Here is a 27090-nt window from a genome sequence, read left to right as displayed (position 1 = left end):
GGTCTGGGAAAGATGGTGATGGTGATGATGATGGGGTGAAGGAGATACAAGAAGAGAGTAGTGGTCTCTCCTCTCTCCTCTCTCCTCTCCCTCTCCCATTGACATTGGCAATCACATTGACAGCCAGGTATTGTAAATCCCATCACACAGATCTCACACTTCCATCCTCATACAAGCTCATTTGTTACTGTGAGGGGGCATGTGAGAGATGTGGCTGCCAAAGCAAAGCTGTTGGAGGGAGGAGAGGCAGTGCTACCCAATCTGCAGACCAGAACATGCTGCTCCTCATGCTAGAGAAAACAGCCTCCATAAGGTATTTATGGGAAGGACAGGAAGACAACCAGCATTCAGATATCCTGAATATGCAGATTTATATTTGGAGGATGTTAGAAATAAAATATTTTAAAGCAATCACATTAATCAGGGACTTCTTATGAATTTACTGCAATGAGACCCAAAGGAAAAGAATCATGAGTGCACACTGCAGGTTAATCAAAGGTAGCTTCTTCTTTTGGCAGCTACATTCTTCTGCTGGTCTTTTCCAGGAAGCATTTATTCCATTGTTTTTCTTTCTTTTTTCTTTTCTTTTTCCTTTCTTTTAACTATCTATGTGCAACTCCCAATCTCAGATTTTCTAAAAGTTATATCACATCCATATATACATGGAGAAGAAAATGGCAAAGCTCTAACATTTCAGATGCTACTTTGACAAATGGGTTTCCAATAGTTTTGATTGAGACTTTTTTATATCTTCTGTACAAGGGACTGATGGATCCTTTTTTTTGCAGACATTGGAGGTAATCCTTTTAAGAAAACCCCCTGAGCTAGCAGAAAACCTCAGAGCAGCCCCTTTGTCAAGTGGCTGTGCAGGCTTGTTGATATATTTGTTCTGGGGACAATGCCTCTTACTGACCAGCTGGGAAGCATTTGGAAACATTTTATGGACAGATTCAGCATTAAGTGGTGGGGTTGACTGCAGACTGCAGTGCAAGAATGAAGTATTTAAGCCAGCTTTCAACAGGCCCATGTCATTTTTAGATGGCATTTACCTGGTAACATTCACCATGGGGAAACACAGATGTAGCCTGTGCTCTCATTCACCCAGGCAGATCACCTCACACAGCTTCAATCACAGCTAAGCCATCACACAAGCCCCGATGGCAGAAGTTGCCACTAAATCAAAGCACCACCATTTAGCAGGACAGTGTCCCTGTCCCTCTATGTGCTGCTCCTGCTGCAGGTGGAATGGATCTATCTGTGTAGGGCAAGACTTGCAGAGCTTCCCAGACCCTCCTGCTGCTATGAGCCAGTGCTAGGAACAAATCCAGGGGGGGATGCTTGGTCCTCTGGTACAGAAACAGGGCTGACATTGGCTGCACTTTCTGCATAAGCACCACACGTCCCCTAAATCATTAATTTTTAACTTCTCTCAGTCTATGCCAGGAACTGTAAAATAACTCATACTCAAATTGAAAAAGAGACTGAGACAAGCCGAGATGTTACCTTTCCTCTTTGAAGAATTTTACTCTCCAAAGCCTAGTAGGTACAGTAGTACTGTTTGCACAATTCACCACCTCTGTCCTTTCTCTCTGGCTCCTCACTGGACTTCTCTCATCTCAGAAACTCCCAAATAATTTTCTTCTTCATGTTCTTATGCCATTTCTAAAATCTACTCTCTGAACTTTCAGCTTGTTTAAATTTCTCTTTCTCTCCTTTTTCCATTTCTAGAAAGGTATAAAGGCTAAATGAGGTGAATGAGAGTTTAACCCTACAATGTAGTTGCACTTTCCCAGTCAAGCCCTGGTTCTCAGACTCAAAATTCTTACATTAAAGTTTCTCCTTTGATAGATATAGATTAGAATAGATAAAGCATATCTTAGAATAGATGCAGCTAACATGCCTAAAATTTTGAAGGCAGATTTCTGAGTTCCTTTCAGCCTTCTAGGTAAAAAACTACTTCTGGCTCTTCTCTCAAAATACATCAAATGGTCATGCTGTCTTCTTTCAAATCTTCCCCTGAAATGTGTTTCCATCTTGATTTCTTATCCATGTTTAGACTATTTATTTTAAAATTTCTAGTTCATCTAATAAGTTTACATGGAAGTATAAATGAGATCAAAATCCTACTTTGGTTGCTTTTATATGCCCATGCAAAGCAGTATATTTTATAATCTCAGTGCTCTCCCCCCTTAGATACAGTGTCTTTAAAAGCAGTTGATACCATTGAAGCATGTTATCTACACCTGCATTATGAACATCACTCGTGCTGTCCCAGACTTGGGGACATTCTGGTGACATTAAGATGGTCACAGCACAGCAGAAGGGAGGTGGGGTGTTCTGCACCTGGGCTTAGGCATGAGACATGTTTGTTGTTCTTGTGCCACACAAACCTGCCCCTCCAACTAGCTGGAATCCACCCAGAGTCTCCAAGAAGGGATAAAAGAATGCTTTAGTTGCAGCATGAAAAGAATCCCTGCTGTGCAAAAATCCATAACTACCCGACCCCTGGCAGGGGCTGGCAATTTTGCTGGAGGTCTTGCTCATGACAGCTTCTCTATCCAGGTCAGGAAAAGGTGAATGGATGGAATAGCCCTGGGAATACCACATGCTGTCAAAAACCCATTCAGTGAATGGTTTCCATCTTCCATGCACTTTCATAAAGATTTTTCACAGCATATAAACTGGAGAAGGTCAGGATTTCTTCTGGTTAAACGATATTGGTAGTCTGTGGAGAAACACACTTTTCTTGCAAACTGAACTGTCATTACAGGGGAATTTTACTATAACTTTGATCAGAAAGGGTCTGTTAGGTACAGACAGGTAAATCTCATCTAAGAATTTTGTTTTGTTTTAGTCACAGAACAAAAATTCACATTTCCTAAAACAAAACAAACAAACAAAAAAACAACAATGTGATAGAGAATGAGAGAAAACAGAGAGAAGGTAAGGGTTAAGATCTGATAAATGTTGGAGACTGTGACCTATTACTTATGAAATTACTGTGCTGTGAAAATAAAAGTTTGTTCTGTTCTGCTTAGGAATTTAGGTACACAAGAAAAACAGCATTTCTTCTGTTCAAACACAGCTTTTCAACGGATCAAATACATTGGTAAACATCACAAGCTATGTTCTAAAATTTTTTATTCCACCAAATTCTTCTCAGTTTCTTTGGCCATCTCTTGTTATCTTCTTAGTGGACACTAGCTTACAACTTTTCTATGTATGCTGTTTGTCTCACTGCTATTGCAGAACAAAGTACAGGCATCCAAGATAAGTCTCCAGTGATAAGATGATTCCAAACTGTTCATATGACTTATGTGCTACCAACAGATATTTTATTTTGCTTCACAGCTGCCTTTCCAGAATTTATCTCATTGCTACTTACCATAGTATTTGTTGTGTGGGTGTATTGCTAGTGAACACAGCCTAGCTAGATTTACTTTAAAATTCTGTGAATTTAAACTGCAGTAAGTTATTATGCCTTATCAAAGTGCAAATATTATGTTCCTACCCACTTACCTCTTGCAGAGCTGCAAGTCTTTAGACTGGACTCCCTTCTTCCTGCCCAGTTAGTATAAAAGCCTAGGCAGAGAATTAGATACCTATTTATGTTTGGAAAATAAAATCAATGAGTCCAAAAGGAATTTAACCAATATTTTGAGTTTTTGTGCACATGTATAGCTGTGGTGTATGTCAATAAAAGTTATTTATCCAAAAAATTCCTTCTTTCTCTTTCCTATCCTTTCCTCACCTCCACTCACCACAGCTCAAGTGCACAGTAAAGGTCACCTATTAGAGGAGTCAGAACAGAAATTCAGAGTATCAAAGTCTACCTATCTTGCTTTGGCAGAGCAACCCATGAGAAGGTGGTACGAGATGATGTTAGCCCCTAGCACAGTTCAAAGCTGCCTTCCCTTCAGCAGCCTCCCATCCTGTCCTTGCTTTTCTGGTCTGACAGTCAGTGCAGCTCAGAGCTTGGCTGTGTAGATGAATTTTAACAAAGCCCTTTGAAAATTAGTGTGACCACTTCCATTCAGGAACCACATGAATTTTACTCAGGACCTGCACTGACATACATGAGACCTAGCTCTTGGAATACAAAGCTGGAAATTTTCTTCAGTTGGTGGGGAATTTTGGCCTTTTTTCTTCAGTTCCTATTACAATTTTTGTCATAACCAAAGAGATCTTGAATTCTGGCAGACATCATGGAGGAACTGGGAATCCCTGTTCCTCATTACAGTGTTAGACTGAGCTGTTCCCAAGGTGTTATGAAACACTGCAGTGGGGTCACAAAAGGAAGCACAACTATCATCAGCAAATAAAACACAGGCGTTCCTTCCTATTCTAAGACTCCAGAACTTCCTTATCCTCCAGCTCAAAATCCTCTTACAGCTGTTGCATTTATTTAAAGAATTTTTTTTTCTTATTGCTGCTTGGGACACATTAAGAACCCAACCCCTGCTCAGTCCTTCTGCATGCAGAATTTGCATGAGAAATAGACAGAAAGAAAATAAAAGATGCAGCTTAATCAATCTTTAGTAGAGATCTTTAAAGCTCTGGACCAAGGTGTGCAGACTGCATTATGTACTCTTCTGGTTCCACCTGAGCTCCTGCCAGAACTTTGTGTCACGCTCCTCCAGCCTCATTTCTCTTTTTCTAATTACGTATGGTGTGCCATCAGGATGTAAAGTAATCTCACAGCCTATTTAATATGTACCTGTTGACTCCCACACAACAATTTAATCAGAATTTGATAAGGTTTGGAAAAAAATCATCTGTTTAAAGCAGGCAAAAAAAGTACAAGCAGTCTGAAAAACTGCTCTCAAAAACCATAGAAGGGATTATTTCCAACTAGGTGCAATGCCTGGGTCAGATCCTATTAATTTTATTTATATGAGCAGTCAAACCATGAATGGAGTCACATGACTGCACTAGGCAAGCAGGATCCAACCTATTATATTAGCTCCCTCAACACACCTAGTCCTCATTCATCAAGAGTTCCAAGGACATTTTGACCACAGTCAGGCAACACAAACAGCAAGTTTAAGCACAGGATTGTCTGAGCAGTTAAATTTAGGCACACGCTTAAGCATTTCCTGAGTTAAAATGCAGAGCATTTCTTGGGGTTTGTCTTGCCTGCTGTCGTTTGTGGATACAGAGGAAAGTCTTTGTGAAGACATGGCTGCTTCCAGCCTTCATGCAGATTAACATGATACAGTCCAACATTTTTTTGCCAGCTGGGGAGTTTACTGTGTGAGAACTTCCCCAGCTGCACAAAGAGAATCAATACCAGCGACCCCCATGAGCTGGATTTCTTTTCTCTCCTTTAAGGCTGACTGTCTGCACAGGCAGAGGTGTAAAAGGACTGTTGCAAAAACCCAGGAGGATGAATAAGGAAGCTGGTTCCCAGGTATACCATGGCCAAGTACCACTGCTGTTGGCTGCAAAAGGGATGGCTGCAGCTCCTGGCCAGGGCTGTGAGGGAGGAAAGGGAGTCCAGCAGCTCAGGCAGTAGTCACACATGGTGTGAGAGCAGCATGTCTGCCTTCACTCACCACTGTGTGCTCAGCACCTTCCTTTAGGAGACAGGTACAGCCTGCTCCATCCTTAGGAGAAAAATGTTAGGGAAAACATCAATCTGAACATTTTTACTTTATCCTTAGTGCTCTGATGTAATTAATCTTGAGCCCACCCATGGATTACTGGCAGGTTGCAGACAAGCTCCCGGTGCCCATCCTGGATTTCCCTAGTGCTCAGCTTTTCTTTCAGGGTCCTGTAGCTGCTCCAGCTGCACCAGACCCCAGGGCCTCGCCCTGCAAAGCAACCTCTGCAGCTCCAGGATTATCTGGCTGGCTGGCTGTTGACTTTAAGGTTGCCTGGCTTCTCAGGCAGGATGCTCGGCACAGTGGTACAGGGTAGGTGTATATCACAGCCTCTCAAGGTTAGTCAGCAGCTATTATTAGCCCTGAGCTGTTGATTGAGTGACCCTTTCTTTAACTCTGTAGGTCAGGTACAGACTGCAGAAAAACTTGCAAAAGTGAGTAGTGACACTCAAACTTCAGAGGACAAAAACCCTGTGATCCAGATGGGTCAGCCTCCCTCAGCCTTCTTGAGTCTCCATCCATCCTGGGTAAACAAACATTAGTACTGGGTTGCTATGAAATGGTCAGAAAAGGAGAGCAGCAATATAAATTGTAAATTGTGGCTTTCCTTCTGGTATAAAAGTATCTTCAGCCTGAGAATTTGATTGACAAAATCAAGCCTATTGCATTGCATGCCTCCTATGCCCATTGCCTCAGATTTTGTAGCTTTTGCAGGGCACACACAAGTCTAAGAGACAATGTACATTTTGCAAACAGCTGTTCTGACTGAAAATGGAACTGCCTTGACTGCCTCCTGCCCCAAACTGAAGATCACTCCTTGAACTCCACACATACTAGAAAGAGGTCATGAGTGAGCTTCTCCTCATCCCCTTCAGAAAAAGTGCACTAGGTTATTCCACCACACCCAGAAGAATACTGATTTCCAGAGCAGCTGATGCAGTAAAATTTGGGTTATTTGACAATGTTGCCAATCAGGAATTCAGACTCTCCAGACTCTGTTACAAAACTTGAACCTTGAAAATTATCAATCAAAAATTCTCCACACTAGCACGAAATTATTCAGAACTATTCAGATATTAAAATCTCACTGTGAAGTAAAATGGTGCTGTGCACAGACACCCATATTTCCAAATTCACTCTCAGACTTGACTCCAGTTTTGCACATTATCACTGCTTGTGTCTAAAGTTCTGACAGATACCAAGATTCCTTTCTCCCAGAAAATATGAAAGAACAATGCCTGAAATAATGAGCCCAGTGACTAAATTTAAGCACAACACAAAAAAACATCAGGTCATCAAGATTCTTACACTTTCCCTTGTTAATATGCTGCATTTTTGAATGCACTGTTAAAAAGCAATGAATATTTCCTGAGATAAGTGCTTGCCTGCAAAATTTCAGTTCTACAGTAAGCTTTATGGATAAATACATTTTTTTAAGTAGATATAAGTATCTGAATTAGGAAATTTTAAAAAATAACAGGCACAATGGGCACATCCAGAAGATGGATGCACTTATCCATGGAAGTTCAGTTTCAGCAAATCCAAAATATTATTTCTTCCACATTTTTCTTTTTTTTTCTTCCTGGCAATTGTGAATTTTGTTTAATATTCTTATGAGTTTATCTTCTTGTGAGACTGATAAAAATAATCTTTTCAATCTAAGCTGAACTAGAATGAATTAAACCCAAGCCACATTGAATTAGCATATAAATGATTCTTACAGACTCAGTGTGATGTTTATTGTAAAGGATTGTTGCAATACAGCATGATATTTTGCAGGTTCAAAAAAGACAAATTTTTTTGTGCAAAATACCATTTTTATAATATACATATGCATTGTACTGTCGTACTGAGTGCATCCATTAAAAAAAAATCTATGAAGTGTTAGTTTTTCCATATTTTTGCTTTGATACAAGGATACATTTTAAAAGGTAGTCTGCAACTTCTCATCAACAGCAATTATTCTTAAAAATGTATTTCAGTCACCAAACTATTCTACTAGACATATGTAAGGTAAGACACACCTCACCAAGAAATGGACAATCTTATAAGGTCTTTTTCTTTTTCCTTATGAAATATCCTGCCTGGAGATATATGGAACTGTTTTTGAACTCCTGAAAGAAGAGGGAGGTAGAGAAGGAGCAAGCAGCATGAACGAGCTGGCTAACAGGGTGATCCAGAGCAACAGCTCAGGTCTCAGCTCTTGAGGTACATTGGTTTGCAGTTCAATTCTATAAACATTAGTTCTGCAAGTTGGTAACGACTCTCATCATCCTTTTGTATTTATAGCAAAAACAAAAAACCCAACAATCTAGTTCTTTCCTAGGCTGTTAGCATAACACCTCTGACACCTCTGTCCAATCTGTGTCTGAAGTGTAAATGACCTGAAAAGGGCTGATGGCTTGAGTGCTTCTCCTACTCTTGTGCTTCCTTGTATGTAAGTCAGCAATTACCCTGTGTGAGCTCATCTTATAAACTACACAGGACAGGGCCAGTTCAGTTCTTATGATACCTTTGAGAAAACTCTTGGAGCTCTAGAAAGTGTAAGTCATCCTTTGTCATGGGACTGGCTTCTGTTTGAATGCTTTAATTACTTACAGCCCAGCAGGCAGGATGGATCACCAAGGCTGCACCAAGCCTTGCACACCCTCAATCAATCCTCCTGAGCAACATGAGAGTCCCCAGCTGCTTCTTTCACAAAACACAAGCACGAAGTATCCCAACCATGGTAACCCTTCCAAGGGAACCAGGCACCCAGAGCTCAGTGCTGTCTGAGGCTGATCAACACCCCACACTCACAGGCAGTGGCCAGAAAAAGCATTATCCAGCCTGATCATTGCTTTTTCCACAGAGCCTTTTCAGTTTCCTCATTCAAATACAAGGGCCAATTCTACAGCTTTACTGAGAAAATGAGAAATCAAACTCCAGTTTTACTACTCTGGGTGCTTTGTTAGTGAGTTTATAAAGTGCCAGTTGAGAATTCTCATCTCTATTTCTTCAAACTTTGCATTTTCCCTCTCCCAGAGGTCCCTCCTGAACGGATGGATAAAATTGGTTTATGACCCCAGGTAATTAGTCGAACCTCGAGCAAATCAGCAAGGCATGCAAAGTAGCTGCCAGCAGTGTTCACCCATCTCATCCCTGAGTCCAGCCTCTCAGGCTAAAGACAAAGGTAGAAATCCCCTCACACATCTTCCCAAAACTGGTCACTGATTAAGAAGGAAGTTGGCAGATTATGTTAAACAAGTTGAATTTCTAAATCCAGAACTGATTGTACCATTATTCTTATTCTCTAATTCCCCCCAATCCTCTTTCACTTTAGTATACACTCTTTGAGTAATGTGAAAAATAATCTTATTCTTTCCTTTCTCTCTGCTTAGCTAAATAAGCCAGGATCCAAAAATATCTTCTCATTTATTACTCTCAGTTTCCTCATCTTAGTAGAATTCCTCTGATGCCATTTCAGTTTAAATTCCCTTTTTTTCCCAAATATTAAAAAAACTCTGATATTCTCCAGGTATTGATACATATACCTTCTATAGTTGTACTAAAATTTTATGTCTGTTGGACATGCTTGGATTGATACATGATAGAAGTGGAGCAATGTCAGGTTGGAAAAGGACTGCCTGGGACTACCCCAGACATTCAATCCTGCTCTTGAGAGTCCCTGAGATTGAATCCCAGCAATATCACACTGGTGGTTCACAGATCTTCAGCCACCATTCCACATTCATTCCCCCTCTCTGCCCTGCTGCCTCTGACACAGGGACCCTGCTCATGAGTCCGTGCTCCTGGCTTTGCACTTTCTGCTTCTGCAATTCACTCTGTTTCTGTTGCTCTGATGGATCCTCTGGTCTTCTCTGATGAATGATGCTCCATCCTTTTCAGCATTATTAACCGTGTGCCTCTTCATATTACTGACAAATGTCCTAAGCTTAGGCCACGTTTTGTACCCAGGTGAATAATGAAAGAATTGCATTGCATTGGTTTCCAACACATTCCTGAAGGATGTCACGGATAATTTAGCTCATTCTGGCTCCCCGTGACACGTTCACCTGCTCCCCACACTAACTCCTGTGTGAAACCCTCTCTCCTCATTCCATAAATAGTTGCAATTACATTTCAGCAATGTTCAAGGTACATAAGTTATTCACAGAAAGTCTAGTAAACAAGCAGTTCAGTAAAATATTCTTCTAGGTTTAAAAATGCAGGTTTTCGCTCTTGACAAAAGTAATCATAAAGGTGACACCTCTTCTTGTATTCTAGGGTGAGGCTGTTGGACAGTTTATTGTTTGAAATATTTAAAATTAAAAATCAGAAGATACAAACTTAGGATGTATAAAAGTTTTTTTTTTCTTGTTTTCTGGTGCACTCTAAAATGCTAAAGCTGAGCTCTCTCTACTCAATAACATTAAGAATACTAGTAAGAAAATTGTGTTCTTAAAAGCATAATGGCAAAAGTAAATAATATGCACATAATGAGAAAAAATAGATAATGGTTGAATATACTAAATGCTGTATATTTTTTAAAAGTTTAACTTTGGCAAAAATATTGTGCTGCTCTTGCACAGCTACCAAGTGCAACTTGAAAGTCAAATAACACCTTGGAAATTGTATAGCAGACATTTATTGCTACTTCTCCCATCCTCTATTTCTCACTCTCTTTGTAAGACTTGGAAAAAAATTGTGTTAGTAAACTCTAAGTGTGAGAATTTTGAAACAGCTAATCTTCACAGGATATTACAGTCATAAATTACCTTTAAAAGCATTGGGGTAGTGATCTGGTTTACAATACCTTATGCAGTCATCGGGAACTATTTCCAAAAGGTGTTATTAATGGGAGCAAAAAGCAGCAGTCAATGAGTTTTTCTGATACAGCATTGTTAATACCAAACCACAGAATTTCTTCAATGGATTTGCAGAAAAAAAAAAACAGGATATCTGATTCCTGCCAGCCATGCTATAAAAAGAAATGTATTTTGCATGCAGAACTATTGTATCTCTGAAAATTGCCACAAAATTGTCACTGGAAACATCAAATCATCTTTTTGTTCATTTTTGTGTTTATTTACCAAACCACTTATCGAGGTCTGAAATCAACAGCCTTTTCTTAAATCATCTGAAAATGCCATCCAGTGAAATTTTCAGATGATTTCCTATTAAAACACAAAAAGACAGCTTTATAGTTAGAAAGGAATAGATTTATAGTTGAGTATGAAACTTGGCAGCTCTGAATATGAGATAGAAATAGGGAGCTAATTTTGTGGTTACTCCTTTCCTTGTGCCTAAAGATGTCTCTCCCTATCTTTCAGAAACATTGCTTAAGGCTTTTCCCTGACAGACAGGTTGGCTCTGAGCAGAGCCCAGCTGAAATACAGGGTCCAAATCAACAGATCCCAGCCTTCCTCTTGCCAAGTAATAGGTTTCCCTTACCAGCCTTCTTCTCTTTCAGTTCTTTTTTATTTTCACATTGTGCCAATTCAGAAGTGCTTTGTTAAGCAAAGCAAAGCCTACTGCTCCTGATATTTTTGATCCTCCCTGGTTTTACTGACCTCTTTTCTGTAACTAGTAAAAGGTGACATCTTCGGTGACTTGATGCAGAGAGGGCTTTAACTTCATATACTTATATTCAAAGAAACCTGCTCCATGTTCAGAGACAGCTGGTCTTTATTCAAGCAAACCAAGACTTTAACAAAGGTCACTTCTGGATGTAGGATGTGGCTGCCTTTGCCAGCTCAGCATCACCTCGCCAGGTCTCTGGGTATGCTCGCAGCCAGGAGCCAGACCCAGAGCCAGACACATCCTCTCTGCAGTGCTTGTGATCTGCTGGGCTCCAAAGCTCTACTCAGGGCAGGTTTCACCAGAAATTGAGTGAATGCAGTGAAAATGGGTGAATATAAGGATTTTCACACCATGCAGTAAAATCATACACCGTTCATTTATTTGATAAAAGGGAGAGGCTCCAGCTAACAGATTAGCACAACTGAAGTTACAAATTCAGGTGGCCAAATTCAGAGGCATGAAGCTGAGCACTGAGAAGCTGGCCACAGGCAGTAGAAGCCATAAATAGGAGAAGGGCAAAAGCCACAGCCATGAGCCACCCTCCTCCTCTCCACACCACTCCCACACCTTGGTGAGAAACACACCAGGGCATATTGCAGTGATAACATGCTCTAATGCAGTTCCCGTGGTGAAATGCTGGTTTTGGGTTGACAGTGCAGCCTCAGTGTAAAGGGTCAGAGCAGCTGCTGAGCCTCAAACAAGAAAGGGGGACGGATGTGGTTCTATGAAAATTTTAGGTGCTGCATTTGTGTGATCAGGAGTGAAGGAAAAATTTAGAAGGGGGTTGTCACCAGCCCCAGGTGTTTGAATCCCTGCCTTGGATTAGGGTGGACTGATAAGACCTCTTTGCTTGCTCTGGTCTTATGGATTTGTGGAAATCCTAACCTTGATCTACTTTTTATTATAACATTTGGGATAAACAAAGAACAATTTGGTGATCTGCATGTATCTTTGAAATAAATAATTTTTAATCACTTCCTCCTGGACTTGATACAAAGACAGTGTCTCTGTGCACTGCTGCCATTCTCTGAATTCAAGCTCACAGCAGCAGAGACATGCAGCCTCCTCTCTTCCTCCAGCAGCTGAAAGGAGATATTTGCAAGTGTGTGCTGTGGGGAGCAGAGTCATTTCCTTACCATGTTTGGCCAGAGAAAGAGATTGCACCAAACACGGAAGCACTCATCATTGTGTAGTTCAGGAAAATATTTCAAGCATCTCTTTTGCCTTCCTGCCCTTTTTTTTTTTTTTTTTCTCTTTGGTAAAGGAAGGTGCATATGCTTCTATGTTACATTGTTTGAAAACAAAAGGCTGAGCCAATTCAGACTTGTCTCTAGAGTTTTATTTGACCAAGTAGGATTCTGCAGTTGAACTGAAACTGGCTAAAATACAGTGCAAGCTTCAGCAAGGACCTCAGGGCACTTACTGAGAAAAGTGGTGGAAGGACCAAAGCATGTCCCTCCCTGAGTGAAGTTATACCACAACTAACAAAAAACCAGCTAGGGTACGAAAGAGTCAAAGCATAGAGCAGGAAAGCAGGTACCACTGAGCAAAAGCAGTGCTTTAAAAAACGTTTTCAGCACTCTACATGAAAATCAAATGAAAATGCAGTTATTTTCAAGTAAGCTCTGCCAGGATGTGTGCTATTAGCTGGGCATTAGTTTTAAATTTTATCAAAGCTGATACTTTATGGCAATTTTTTTGTCTGTCTCATAAGAGATCAGTGTCTCAAAACATTCCTATTAGACTCACACCTTGGGAGCAGAGTGCAGATGAGTGTCTTTCTTGGTGTAGGCAACACCCATGAATTTATGAGCACCCCGGGGCCCAAGTGCCATCACTCACTGCTGGGAAGGTAGTGCAAATACCTCCACCACATCTGTCTTTGGGTTTTTAAAGTGTGAAACAGTTCAGTGAGTACACTCAGAGTTGAAAACTTGGTCCTCCAGGTTTGGCTGGCAGCACTAAGCAAGTGGTGTAAGGCACAACCGGCCTCAGACTGAGTTGTAGGGATCTAAGGAAGGCTGAAGGGGCTCCCTAGGTAATGTCCCACAGGATGCTCAGGAGGGCATGTCTCTCTTATCCTGGATGGGTGCCCATACACCTCCTGCCCCAAAAGCAGGACAGCAAAACACAGTGCCAGCATGACTGATTTGCAGGAAATCAGTGGTTTTACTTTCAACACACCTTACCCAGCAGAAGGACAAGAAAGCTGTGAGAATGATCCAATAGCAATGTGCCCAAGGCACATGGGCTTTTTGCTCATCTACCTGGTGCTGGGCTGTGAGGTGCCTCCCTCTGCAACTGCAAAGGGCCCTACAACTGCAGCAGGAAGTCTGCAGCAAAAGGAAATCCATCACTTTGCCTAGGACAGTGCCCCACACATGTTGTAGCACTTGGAGGCTTCAGAGTGTGTGCATGTTGCATTTCTAAATTCAAAATCCTGAAGGAATTCTCCTCTATAGGACTGGTTATGCCCTTGCCCTTACTTGTGGTGCTCCCTCCCAGGCACATGAGCAGTGCTGGTGAGAGCAGCCATGGGAGTAGGATTCCCAGAGAAACATCCCCCCTTGATTACTGCTTAGCAGGGCAGGAGTCCATGCCTTACACTGACACACCACAGCACAGGGGTCAGAAAAATCCCCCTATCTGGGAAAGCAGTTGATCCAGCTTCTGCCAGGGAAGCCTTTCAAAGGCAATTGAAATGAAAACAGACCCGTTCTTCCTTATTAGTAATAATAGCAACAGCAGCAGCAACAGTGGATTGCATCCATCATTCTCTCCCCTGAAAAGCTTTTAGCCTCGTCTGCCTTAGCTTTTAAATTAACAGCATCTGGGAAATTAGAGATTATTGATTCCCTGGGTTTCATCCCATTCCTTGGGATTCAACAGGGCTGTATCATCACCCTGTACTGCAGCTGATTTGTAGATCAAGGTTTGTGATTCTCCACCTCTGCAGATGCTCCGGGGCTTCTTTCAGAGGCCACACAAGGCTCCAGAGCCTTGCCCAAGCTGCTGCTAGAGACCAAAGGTGTGCCTCCAGGAAAAAGGTTTAAGGATTGTCCTTTCCAAGTCCCTGGAATGAGAAGGACGAGAAGAAAGATCTTTCTCTAATTGCTGCTGATCTTAAATAAGGACAATATTTTCTGGCAAACTTTTTATCCTGAGAAAAAGTTTAATTCTTCATTTTTGCTGTTAGCCATCTACAGAGAAAGATTACTCCTGTACCAAATCTAGGAGTTTCCAGTCACTTTGGAGCTGGCTTCTTCCTCTGTTCCAGCTGGCTGCTATCCTGCTCTGAAATCCCAAACATTTTCACAGGCTGAAAATAAAGATCTCTCCCCATCTCCTCACAAACCTCTGTGGCACCCTCATGACAGGGAGAAGTGCGCAGCTGAAGGAAGGGACAGGGCAGCCTGAGTGCTGCCAGTTGCTACTACTCTAGTTAATATTCCTAGTAGTTAATAGTACTGCTGCCTGTAGTATTTGCCCCTGCATCTTATCTCAGATCATATGCCACCTCACCTTTGCCACTCTGAGGTTCAGTCCAGCCTTCTGCCTCATCCAGTGTAGCCCCAGCCTCTGAAATTCATGACCAGTTTCCCCTCCTTTTTCTGTTTTTGTGCACATTTTCTCCCTGCTTCCTGTCCCACCTCAGTGTTCCCTGTGCTTGAGAACGAAACTCTTGACAAATGTCAGTGGCAGTTGCTACCATGAGCATTAGACAGCTGAGGTTAACCACCAACCTTTGTTTGCATCCCATAAGTACCTAAAAGATGAGCAGCAGCACTTTTAGGCACAAAATGTTAAAAGCAAAGATTTTCAGTGTCAGGGACACCTCCCAGTCCTATGATCACTTAGGAGGTGGCTCAAAGCCTGCTCCTGACCACAGCAGCCATGAAGGTTTCCCAGTGGAATTAAAGAGTAAGGAGATCCGGGAGCACCAGGTACAGCCGTGTGTTATTTGTGTTGTCTTTCGCTTTCACTTTATGATATCAAATATTACTCAGTTTATTGCTTGGTGGATTGATGATCACTCTGTGTGGCAGCTGGTGACTTAATGGCAGCACCCTGCCTGTGACAATGCCATCCATGGTGACCCAAGCCTACGCCCACAGGCTCAGGAATCCAGATGACACTGGGGGATGGTGGGAGAGAAAACCTTGCTGGGTAGAAGCTATAATATTCACTGAGCACCTCCTTCTTAGCCTCTGATTCATCTTGAAGGCAGTGCTGGTGGACCCCACAATGCTCACACAGCTGCTTGCCCAGCCAGATGTCACCGCCTCACACTTGCAACAAACAGGGTGAAGTAGAAGTTCTTCCAGACAAGAAAAGCCTGACTCATGTCACTAAACACAGCCAACAGGACAAGTTTCTTCTTTGCCTGCTTGACTCCCATTCATCAGAAGAGCTCTTGAAGCAGGTGGCCAGAAGCAGTGGCTGGGATTAAGGTGTTGCTGAATGATGTACATGATGAAACTGGCAGAAGCTACTCCAGGGTCCCTTACATTACCCATGACTCAAGCATCTATGAAGTCATGCCCCATTCCTGTTTATCTTTTTTAACGTTTCTTATATATTGTCTGATACTGTATCAGCTCTAGTGTTTTATTAGATTTCCAGGTCAAGGGTTGTGAACTTATTTGTCATTGTCTTGTGCAATAAAATAATGTCTTCCAGCTTGACAGCAAAAAATTTTGATTTTCAGTGAGGATTTCAATATTCTTTGCAACATATGTAGTTCTCCAGATGTCTGAATGCTTATAGAGTCAATACAGGCTTGCAGCATTTATAATGAACAGGTTACATGTGTTTTTTACCCAGTATGTCCAAAGTTCCCTCTTCATGGCCTCTGACTCCATTATTTCACATGCTTCTCATATGTGAACTCTTAAACCTAATACTTAAACATTTGCCTGGATGAAATAGTGGTTTTGGTTTATGTTTTATTCTGCGTAGCTCTGGAAAACAGGACTGGAAAGAGTTTTGAGAGATCATGAGAGAGAAAAAAAATGAGAGTGATAGTAAATTCCAGCCAAATATCTCTTAAATTATGATCAAAAGGTAAGTGACTGGAAGCTCACAGCATTCTGGGTCCTGGAACAAGGATATCTGCAGAAGGAAATAGGTCAAGGGCACTGGCTGATATGGGTAGAGGCTTGGGTTTGTCGCCTCAGGCAGGAAAGGGTGTCTTTAGCTTCTCGAGTATGTGAAGTCTCTGCTGGATCTTCCCTGTTTCAGGCATTAGCCAGAAGGAAGTCCCTGCCACTGGCAGTGAATTGATGGTCACCATGGGACTACACAGGGAAAAAATGATGCTAACACGTTGGGTAAGAAGGGTGAAATGCAAGTAGTACATGTGTTTGCCTTAATCCTTTCACAAGCTTTTAAATGCTGAAAGTTGAAGAAATGCTCAGTTGTTTGTGGCTGGTGTACCTATAGTCACTGTAGGAGGGTACAGTTACACATAATAAGATATGAACATAGCTGCAGTTGTTATCTGACTAAGTATTGCCTGCCTGCTGTAAATAATGCCAAAATAGTCACCACATTGCCAATATTCATCTCACTGCTTGAAGAAAAGTAATGACTGGCAAGCCACAACCAAATAAAGCATTACAAGAACCACTGCAGCACTGATCTGATCTGATCTGACCTGATCTGATCTGATAGTGCTAGCTAGTAACACCCCTGGTTAAAGAGCAGGGAAATAGTTCACGCCATGATGATCATAGGATATAAATTATGTATGGCTTCAGCTGCCCTGTCCTCATGCTATCCCCTAGCACGCAGCTGCTGGTTTCCTGCCTTCATGCCGTGTGTTAAATTACTAGCAAATCATTCAGTTTGCAAAGGAGGTCTGCTCCTGCACTCCATCCAAAGCAGAGCCAAGCTTGCATTTGGATGCTCAGAGCCCTTGGAACTTTGAGGATCTCTGGTGATGAAGGTGCCCTCTGTTTCCAGTGTTGACTTTCCTGATCATAGTAAGCTTTTTTCTAATATAGAGCAGTTGCAACTTGTAGGTGGAAAGACTGGTTGTATCTTCTCTATAACATCCCATTAAGGCTGGGTTTGCTCCAAGCTGCACAAAGCCAGTTGCTCTTGCAGTCTTTTCTCTTATATGCTCAAGTCCCTAGCTGCTTCCCACTGGATTTGCTTCCATATGTCAATGAGCTTATTGTACTTAGAAGCCCCCTTAAAACATTTTCCCAGCTGTAGTTTCTAACCCTCCATTGTTCTCAAACTTGTAAGATCAAGAATGATTAATCTATTTATTTAAAGGAAATAAAAGAAAAAGTCATATAAGGGCACAATTGCTGGGCTGTCTCTGCATTTAGCATCAGACAGATGGCTCACATTCCACCTGAGTCTCTGGAGGCAGATGCAGCCCAGATCTAAATGGGGAGCGGCTCAGCTGCGGCCATGTCAAATGCTGACCATATGTCACAATGGCTAGTGTCAAGGGGAAGAGGGGAAAACACAGCTTTACAATCCTGCTCAAGTGTACTGCAAATCACCACCAGAGTCCTTGTACTGTCCCCCATTTGCTGTTGATCTTAGAAAGACGAGTAAATTTTCTGTCATCAGCTGTCAGGCAAATAAGTTCCCTCAAAGGATGAAAGTCACAATATATAACATCTTCTAATGGCTCATTCTGGAGTATAATCCCCTTCAGATGGGACCACAGAAGCAGAGAAGTGTCACTGGCAACTTAAAAAGCAGTAAACTTCATTTGGAGGTAAGGATGCAAGCAGTAGGTGAGTATAGGAGGATGGGAGAGATGGCAGCAGTTACATACAGCCTAGAGTAATGGAAACACTTAGACTGGTGTCTGTCTTTTAAAGGAAAATACTTCTCACTGTTAACTGTACAGAGAGCTTCAGCTCTGTACTCACTGCTCTGCCTAAGAGTTAGTCCTTCAACCTCAGCTAAATTAAATGCTTGAACCTCACACAGCCATTCCAATAGTGTCACCCAAGATGCATCCTAGGGTCCCAATGCTACAAGGCAAACACAAAACAATACAATCAGTACATAAAAATACAAAAATCATCATCACGTCCATATTGATTAACTCCATATCAGTTTACTACTTGAATAATACACCAAAAAAAAGTAATTGTTTTCAAACTGCACAACTGTAGGCAGCAATGTCTATAAAATATACCCAGGTGTCTGAACAAAGGTATTGGGAAAAAGTTCATTTGGAATGTCTCACAGACTTACATGGTTGTCTTTGACAGACAATCTTTGAGGTGCTTATCAAGGTTCAGAGTCCATTAATGTGTTTTGGTTTGGGCATTCAGACTCACACACTGTCTTACTCGACAATAAGAAAATTTAAACTGAGCTGGACAAACATCTAGAAATAAAAAGCAATGAGTCTAAACACACTGTTTCATACTTCTGCCACAAGTAATGGCCAGCAGTTGTACCACAGAAATGACCATCATATCAGCACTGCACTGGTGGCGGTCCAAAAATAATTGTACCATTGCTAGGCATGACTCAAGAAAAAAGAATGACTTTTGTAGCTGGAAAGAACCAAAGGGCTGCCTTATGGCAGCTCAGTTTGCTATTTATCGCGAGTGGCACAGTTTGAATCCCAGCTCCCAGCCTGGGCCCGGCAGGGAGCTGGGTGCGGAGTCAGCCCGGCCAGCCTCACGCTCGGGCGGTCGCCGCGTGTCGCCGAGTCCCGCTGGCTGCGTGGGAGTGGGACCCGAGGAGAAGTCGCCTCTCAGAGGGTGCAAATTACAGCTTAGCAGCCCAGAGAAGCTGCAAAGCACACCCAACCGTGCTGTTCTGGAGTCAGCTGCGCTCCTTCCCAAAGGCTGCCCCCTCTCCTTCCCTGTGGAGCGGAGCCCTGCATGGCAGGAAGGGAGGGTCATGGCAAACCTGGGAAGGAACAGTCTAAAGGCAAGGGAACAAATAGCTGCTGAAACTGGAATTAGTGTCTTGGTGGGAGGTTGAGAATAAATCTATCATACTTAGCCTCTCTTTCAGCTATTGCAGAGCAGGACATTACATCTAACAATGAACCCAGCAGGTACCATATAGGAACAATAGGGCCTGAGGGAGCAGCCAATCTGTTGCTCTTATAAGTACTCTATGTTTCTTCTTATAAGGATCCTTATAAGTATACTCATTATTTATGTAAGACTAGAATCCCAGATTCTTCATCTTAACAATAGCCAAAAGAACAAAATTCTTGTTGACTGTTTAGCGCCTTCAGAGCACTAACAATGTAAGGAGGAAAGTGGAAACTCCCGTTCAGCTGACGTGGAAAGATGCAATGGCACTGCAGGCACATTGGCTTCACATTGGCGTTTCCAGCTTCTGTTACTCCTAAAGGGCCCCAGTCCTTCCCACCCTGCTTCCTTCTCACACCTGACAGAATCAATTCCTGGCTATTATGGAGATACCCATCTGTTTCTTCAGCTAATGAGAACAAAATGGATAGGACAGCTTCACCTAAAAGCTCACCAAAAATGGGAATACATGGGCTAGTTTTTATCAGAAGTAACACAATGATGTTGTAAAGTAACCAGGAGTTTTGGTAACTGTGAACAAATGGGAAAAGTAGAAGGAATCTGAGAATGTCCTATAATAAAAAAAAATTAAGCTCTGAGCATCTCATGAAGCGACAAAAATTTGCCTAGCTATACACTGAAAAAAAAATCTGATTTTACCTACTATTGAAATTTCTTGAATTACCTACTGAAAGATGTGAGGTGATGTTTATCTCCCAAACCACCATAATACCTACAGCTCACACTGCACCTGAAAGACTGTGGTAGACTCCTTATGATCTGCTTTTTAAAATTTGTCCTGAGCCAAATTTTTAAGGGTCCAGTCCTTTAAGGATGACTTCACAGAACAACTGGAGCTACTACCAAAAGCAGGGGTTTCAATGCAACTTTTTGACCAAACTGGATGCTTTGGCAGATCGGTCTCTACCTGCGCATAGTAATTTAATTCCAAAGCTGACATAAATGTCATGTAGAAGGTAGAAGATAGTCCAGGTACTCAGGCACTTTGCAGTTTAAACAAGAGAAGTGGCAGCATAATTAATTTTTTTTTAAAAGAAATACCAGTTGTTGATGCTGTTAACACTCAGAGGACATTTCTTATTTACAAGATGTGCACTACAGTCCCTTCTCTCAGTTTTTGTGGGTGCTCTGGGATCCTTCACTTTCAGCACTGGAGTCTGTCCTTTCAGACTAACACAAAGGAGCAGAGTGTGAAACACTGTAAATCAGGAAGCATATGGGAATAAACTCAAGGAGTGAAAAAGTAGGAGGAAAAATATATTCCTAAAGGCAGTAGGGCTAGGCAAATGTTACATTTGGTATATAAGGCTATATATTACCCTATAAATGCTTCACATAACTATGTATTCTGTACTCAGAACTTTTAATATTCTGTGGAGATTACATCCATGTGGTCCTAAACACAGCACTCACTCAACATATGAAATACCTCTGCTAAAATAACTGCAAAGGATCTAGAGGGAAAAGCCAAATAAAACTATCAGTTAGATCCTTTTGTATGGGAGATCAGCCATTCACACATTTTAATATTCTTTTAAGTTATTGAAAGAAATTCAAGACAAAAAGGTGTTAATGACAGTAACAGATCTTGATATTTGATTCATTTCATGGGGGATTTATAAGAGACATAAGTGTTTACTAAGATTGCTTTCCCTAAAGTGGACTAAGCTTCTATACTTTGACCCTGAACTCTAAAGTCATAATCAACAAAATATTATCCATAAATTGTACTTTTCTTAAGAGGAAAAAAGGCACTGCCTGTCCCCAGTTTTATCTTCTAAATGATAGACAATCCAGCTAATATTTGCACCTGTTGAAATCATACCAAGAAAATAATTCAGAGAATACTGCATAAGAAAAGTGTACATTGGTATGGTACAAGTTCCACTATTGCTCTAAAATGACTGAATGTTTACCTTTAAGGTAAACTAACCAGAAGACCCAGAAGAGGATAAGTGAGAAAATAGAGGTAAAAATAGAGGCTTTTAAGATAGCACTGAAAAAGGGCAGCTATTAATTTTCCAGCCCTGTGAATTTGTTGCTGAAATATGACTTCCAGCTGTGGAACAGCATCATTGGTCACAACTGAGAAAGGAATTTAAAAAATAATAAAACCATTTCATTTAATTTTCATTTAATTCTCATCTACTCATACCTGCTCTCTGAAGGTGGTAAAGTATGCATATTCTTGTCAATTTAGCTACTGACTGAGTTAAAATAATGGGTTTTTAAAAAAAATTGACATTGTCTTAAGGGATGATGCATGTATGATTGAATTGTCTGAAAAGCAAAGAAGGATCATAGTAGGACCTAGAGGAAATAGAGGATGACATCTTATGTGTCTGTTGAGTTCCTGACTTTTTTATAGCTCCAGACAAACCTTAAAATACAAATTAAATTCTTTAAGCAATGATAGTGAAGCCTCAGGCTGCCTCCTTATTTTGGTGAGTGTGTTGTGTGTTGCTGAGGGATGAGGAATAAAAAAAGGACTGCTCTTGAACAAGGACCAGTTTCCTCAATCTTGAGAGACTGGGATGGTGATGAGGAGTGCAAGTGGTGGTTATTCCCACCAAAGGAACATTCTTTTGCTTCTGCTTGTAGAAAAGGCTGTCTGTGTAGGCATCTTTCTTTTCCTAACCAAATCTAGTAATATCATGAAGTAAATTAGGTATCAAGACATATAAATTTACAGTTCATCCAAGCTCAATTTGCAGAGCCATGCATGTTCTCGGTCCAGCTGAGTATTTGAAAAGGAACCTGCAAAAAAAAAAAAAAAAAAAAACATGCAGTACCAGGCTTTTGTTATAAGGGAATCCACATTATCTGTATTAGGCTTGGTTTGGTGATCTAACTTTTGTACAATTTAAAGACCAAAACCAGCAGACACGTTCCCTTTTAATGTCAACAGAGATGTCTGAAGTAGCTAGCTGCATATCTCCTTGCTTATTGAGATAAAACTGAAGCATGTTTTAACATAAAAAATACTTGTCAGCTGGGTCAAATACATAGTAACTCTTAAAATACTACCAAGAATGTCATATGGAAATTAAGAGACAGTTTTTGTCTATGTGTATATATATATAAAATTAGTTGTAAGTGCACAGTGTACACTAATAAATGGTATTCTGTAAACTTGCACTGGAGATATTGAATGCACTATTGAATGCTGTAATGTTTGAATCTTCAGAAGGGCAAAAGTGTGTTTGACCACGTTGCTGGAAATCCTGTTTTGCATATTAGGAAGGAAAGTCTGCTTGTGATATGCCCCTTCTAGGCAAGCAATAAACTGTAAATAAGTTGTGCTGGATTTGTAATAATGGCCTCACTACTGTCAAATTCAAGAATAGTGGCTGAAGGCAGCAGACAGTCCATTACCAGATTAAAAATCTATACTCTGCATCTATGGAAGAAGCAATCTATAAAAGCCCACTAACATACATTCATATCACAGAGGATAATTTCTCAGACTTTGTTACATTTGTGGAAAGAATTTAGTATATATGGCTGAAATTCAGCATGGTGTTATAAATAATTCATATTGGCAAAGACCAAAGTGCAGGCATTGATCACATAATTAATTGATTTATCTGCACAGAGAACAACTGCCAAATCTTTGTTCATTGGTGTGGTGTTTACTCCTGTGATTAGTCCTGCTGGTTACTGCCACCATCTCTCAACCTGGAACATGTCCACCCCATAAAAATTCCTCCACACAAGTTGAGTGGACAAGGGTGTAAACTGCTAGTGATTGCTTCAAAATCATAAGCTTGTATTGCTTTTTCTCTCTGGTGGTCCATTTTCTTTTAAGAAAAATAAAATTTTAGAAAGATACAGTGCCTGAAGACACATGTAATTAAGATGTCTATAATACAGCACTGATCTAAGCTATATTACTTCTGTAAAAATATCAATTAAAAAGAATTTTAAAACATGCTAACTACTTCATGATACTCCAGTTTCCTATCTGCCTTTAATTCCACATGCATATTTGGATACTGTTCTGTGTGAAGGATGATGAGTGAGATGTTCTGTTCCAGGAGAAGCAGTGCTCTGAGTAGAACCATCTTTGCTGTCTCTGGGCCAGCAGCAAGTAACAAAAAAACCAAACTTTTCAAGATCACTTACCAGAGCTGGGCATGATGGTCTGACCCTCTCCCCCTGCCCTCTTCTAAAGCATTGCACAGAAGAAAGTTGCCAAGGGCCAGGCTCTCGCTGAGACCTGCTGCTACCCTGGACACTTCCAGCTGAAGTCGTGGCTGCCCTTCCCATCACCTGAGGCTCCTTTTTGTCACCTGTCCTGGGGTGGACTCTCACAAAGCCCTGCAGAAACAGCAGCGGTCTTGGCTACTGAGCAAGACAGAGATCAGGGCAGGAAGGCCTTGACTGAACAGAAAAGCCTTTTTCTCTCAGCATTTGGAAACACACTCCATTTGGAAATTTCATTTGTGTGTGTGTGTGTGTGTGTGTGTGCACTATAAACAAGTTTCTCACATTCATTTTTTTGCATTGAGCTGAACCTGACCAAGTGCAAAGCTGTCTCCTCTCCCTGCTGACTCTGAAGAGAAGCAGCAATGATTCATTGGTCTTCACATGGAGATTTCACACATTTGCCTTAGCATATATGCCAGTTCCACTACATACAGCCTGTTTAGCTCCAGCACTGCTGACTAGAAGGACGTACAGCACCTCCACATCCCTGCTGTGCATGATAAGCATACGGTACGCATGTGAAATGTAATTGATTTTACTGGCACAGCCTGTCCTGCAGCTTACAGGCAACAATCTCAAATAATTTAAAGGGATCAGTAATCTGCTATTAAATTGCAACTATTAATACATGATATTGCTTTTTCAAACACCCCAGTGAACTATTTGCAATGGCTTCCTTTCTTTCTTTGTAACTTCAGCCTCCTTCTTTCTTTCTCCTTCCTTTTATAGCCTTCAAATAGACTTTTCTGAATACTCCTGAAGGATGACATGTAGAAAAAAAGCTATACCAAGACATAATTACACTGGCAAAGCTAACAGAAAAGACCTAGATGTTTCAAATGTCAGTAGATCTGAAGATGTGTGGGCAGGATTTACAACTCTGGTATGTTGCCACTGGTAACTGACTGCATTTTTAACCTTCCCACTGCTGGCTAGCAGTGCGAAAAAGGATAAGTCTAGGAATTTAGCACTAGACATAAACAAGCTCATTACAACTCTTTAAAATGTATTGTTTTGAAGCTGAGACAAACAAGAGGAAGCATTGTATAAAGGTTAGAGAGGAGCTCTTTCTTCCTAATAGGCAGCCTACACACCACCTAACCCTTCCAGTTTGTTGGCATGCAGCTGTTTCCTCTGCTGGATCATCCATGAGGACCAGTTTTGGTCACTCCATATAGATGGGAAAGGAAAGTCTGATGCTTTTGCTGGCAGTGTTTTAAAGGCACAGCCATCTCAGGCAAAAGATACTTGACAGAGTTCCACTGTCACAAAGGTGGCAGAAGTTTCCTGCTGAGAGCGAGCAACTTGGAGACACCAAGCAATCTGAGAGACTATTAGACCATATAGTGGAGTCAGACTTATCATCTGAAGCAGGGAGTACTTGCTGACAGGGGTGTTACACCCATGATTTTGGTTTGATAAGTGAGGACCAAGGAGAAGACCAAACTTCTTGGGCACATAATGGTGGTGTCATTAGGGTGCTTATCTAGATGGAGGAGAACAAATTTAGGGCAGGATTCCATGAAAAAAATAGAATATGTGAAAGAAGACAGTGAGAAGAAAAAGCCTTGAGATATGTGATTGCACTTCATATATTGTGCAAAGAGGGGGGATACTCCCATTCCTTCTGAGAAGTGCTCATTGCAACAGTCCAGGCCAGGAGGACCATACAAGCTAGTATAAACTGGGGAGAGTTTATACTATATGGGACTAAAACTATGTTATTGTCCTTGATTAGACACTCAAAAAACAGCCTCATATCTAGAAAACTCACTGAAATGAAGGCAACCACACCTGCTCAGCACCTTGGCATTCATAGGGACTTCACTTCAGCAAGGAGGGAAATTTCACTGGAAAGAGTGAGCATTCAACTACTCCATTACTGTTAACCCTAAATGTGCAGAAGGCTTTTAGGCAACCAAATTAAAAACTGTGTGAAACCATTCCTGGTCTCAAAACACTACTTGCTGTTTTTTTATGATCTTGGAGAGAGCAAACTGTAAATGTCACAGCATTGCCTTTGCTAAAAACAAGCTCTGTGCCTATCAGCTCAAAAAATCCAGCTGAGAATGATATAGAAGAGACAGTGCTTTACTCGTGCTGCAGTGCATGTGATTTAACAGCTCTTCCATTTAAAGACCTTTAGGAGAATGCCAGAATGTTCCTAGCTTTAACCTTTAAAATGAAGGAAGGACTTCAAGAGTGACTTTGGCATTTTTCAGTGTAACCCACACCTCCTACATGCATCAGGAATGACTTCACAAGCAAAGCACCAGAGAAGAAGACATGTATGAATATGTAGTCTATGGACCCCTGTAAAGGGATGCATGACTCCCAGAATTTCACCTCTATTCCTCTTGGCATCATTCTAACTCCTCGTGCTGAGAAGAGGTCTCATTTTTAGCCTCATTAATTTTCAGGGCTTCCCCTTCCCCCCGCCACTTAATTCTGGCAAGTCAGCTACCACGAGTAAAGCAGGCAGCAGATTTTTCTGTGTCTCTCAGAGTGGTAATTAAAGTTGCTAAAAAAAAAAAAAAAAAAATTAAAGAAATGTGAAATTCTTCCCAGGAGCAATGTTCTCTGCATGATCCAAGCATCAGCTGCTTTTGTAGTTACAAGCTATAGAGATGAGATTGTCTGTGATCCATCTGTCCTGCCTCAACATGTCAGAGTTATGGAGTATAGCTCAGCTGCTAGAAGATTTCTTATTCCTAATTCATTCTGAAACAATACAGTGGGAGCAAAATCATTGATGCCTTCACCAACTCAATTTATTGTTTTGTTTGCTACTGCTAGGGAATAATAATTTTTTGTATAAAAAGTATCTTTTATTGCTTTCTTGTAAAAGTAATTTTATTATGCCCTCTATGATAACTTTTCATGGGACCTTCTAGCCTTTGGTGTAATGTAAGGACAAGATTTTTTGAAGAGGTAGGCATCAGGCCCCCAGTTCAGCCAAAGCCTTCATGCAGGTTACAGTATCCTTAATTTAGTAAACCATTTATGTAAGTAATGGATTTACATTTGAGCTGTTTGCCCGGTTCTTTGGATGCAAAGCCATCACTGGGCCAGGACCAAAAGATTATGGCTGGTCTGCATTCCAGCCTAGTACTAGTAGGGCTTAAGCATTTTGTGTTACTGCTCTATGTGGCTGAAACTTTGTGACTGAAGTGATGGGAAAGCTGAATTGAAATGTTAAAATAAAAAAGTCTCTGCTGCCGTGGGGAGCACCCTGGGGCTGCCCCTGGGGCCCACCCTGTGATGCTGCCAGCAATGCACACCAGAGGATGACACTGTGGATGACCTGCCACCAGGTCTCCCCTCACAGGAACCCAAAATGGTGTGAGTAAACCTGCTGTGAGCCTGGAGGGTGCTCAGCATGCTGAAGATGGTTTCCACTTTGGCAGTGTGAATGCTGAGGGCCATGTCTACTTTTCTGTCTGAGGATGTCACTCTGCAATGGCCTCTTTCCCCCCACTACTGGTTCTCACATTAAACATCAAGAAAAATGTGCAATACAAAGAATGGACTTTTTTATTCACACTGTACAGGGGGTCAGTGGCATTTCTCAGCAGCAGTGTCCAGTTTAGGTGGAAGGATGAAGATTAGCCTTCTGCTGGCTTAATTTTCTTGTACAGACTACATGATAAAGAGCAGGTGAGGTG

This window comes from Lonchura striata, chromosome 2 (genome assembly GCF_046129695.1).
Source record: "Lonchura striata isolate bLonStr1 chromosome 2, bLonStr1.mat, whole genome shotgun sequence".
Classification (NCBI taxonomy): Eukaryota; Metazoa; Chordata; class Aves; order Passeriformes; family Estrildidae; genus Lonchura; species Lonchura striata.
The sequence above is the reverse complement of the archived record's forward strand: the minus strand, read 5'-3'. Positions refer to the sequence as shown.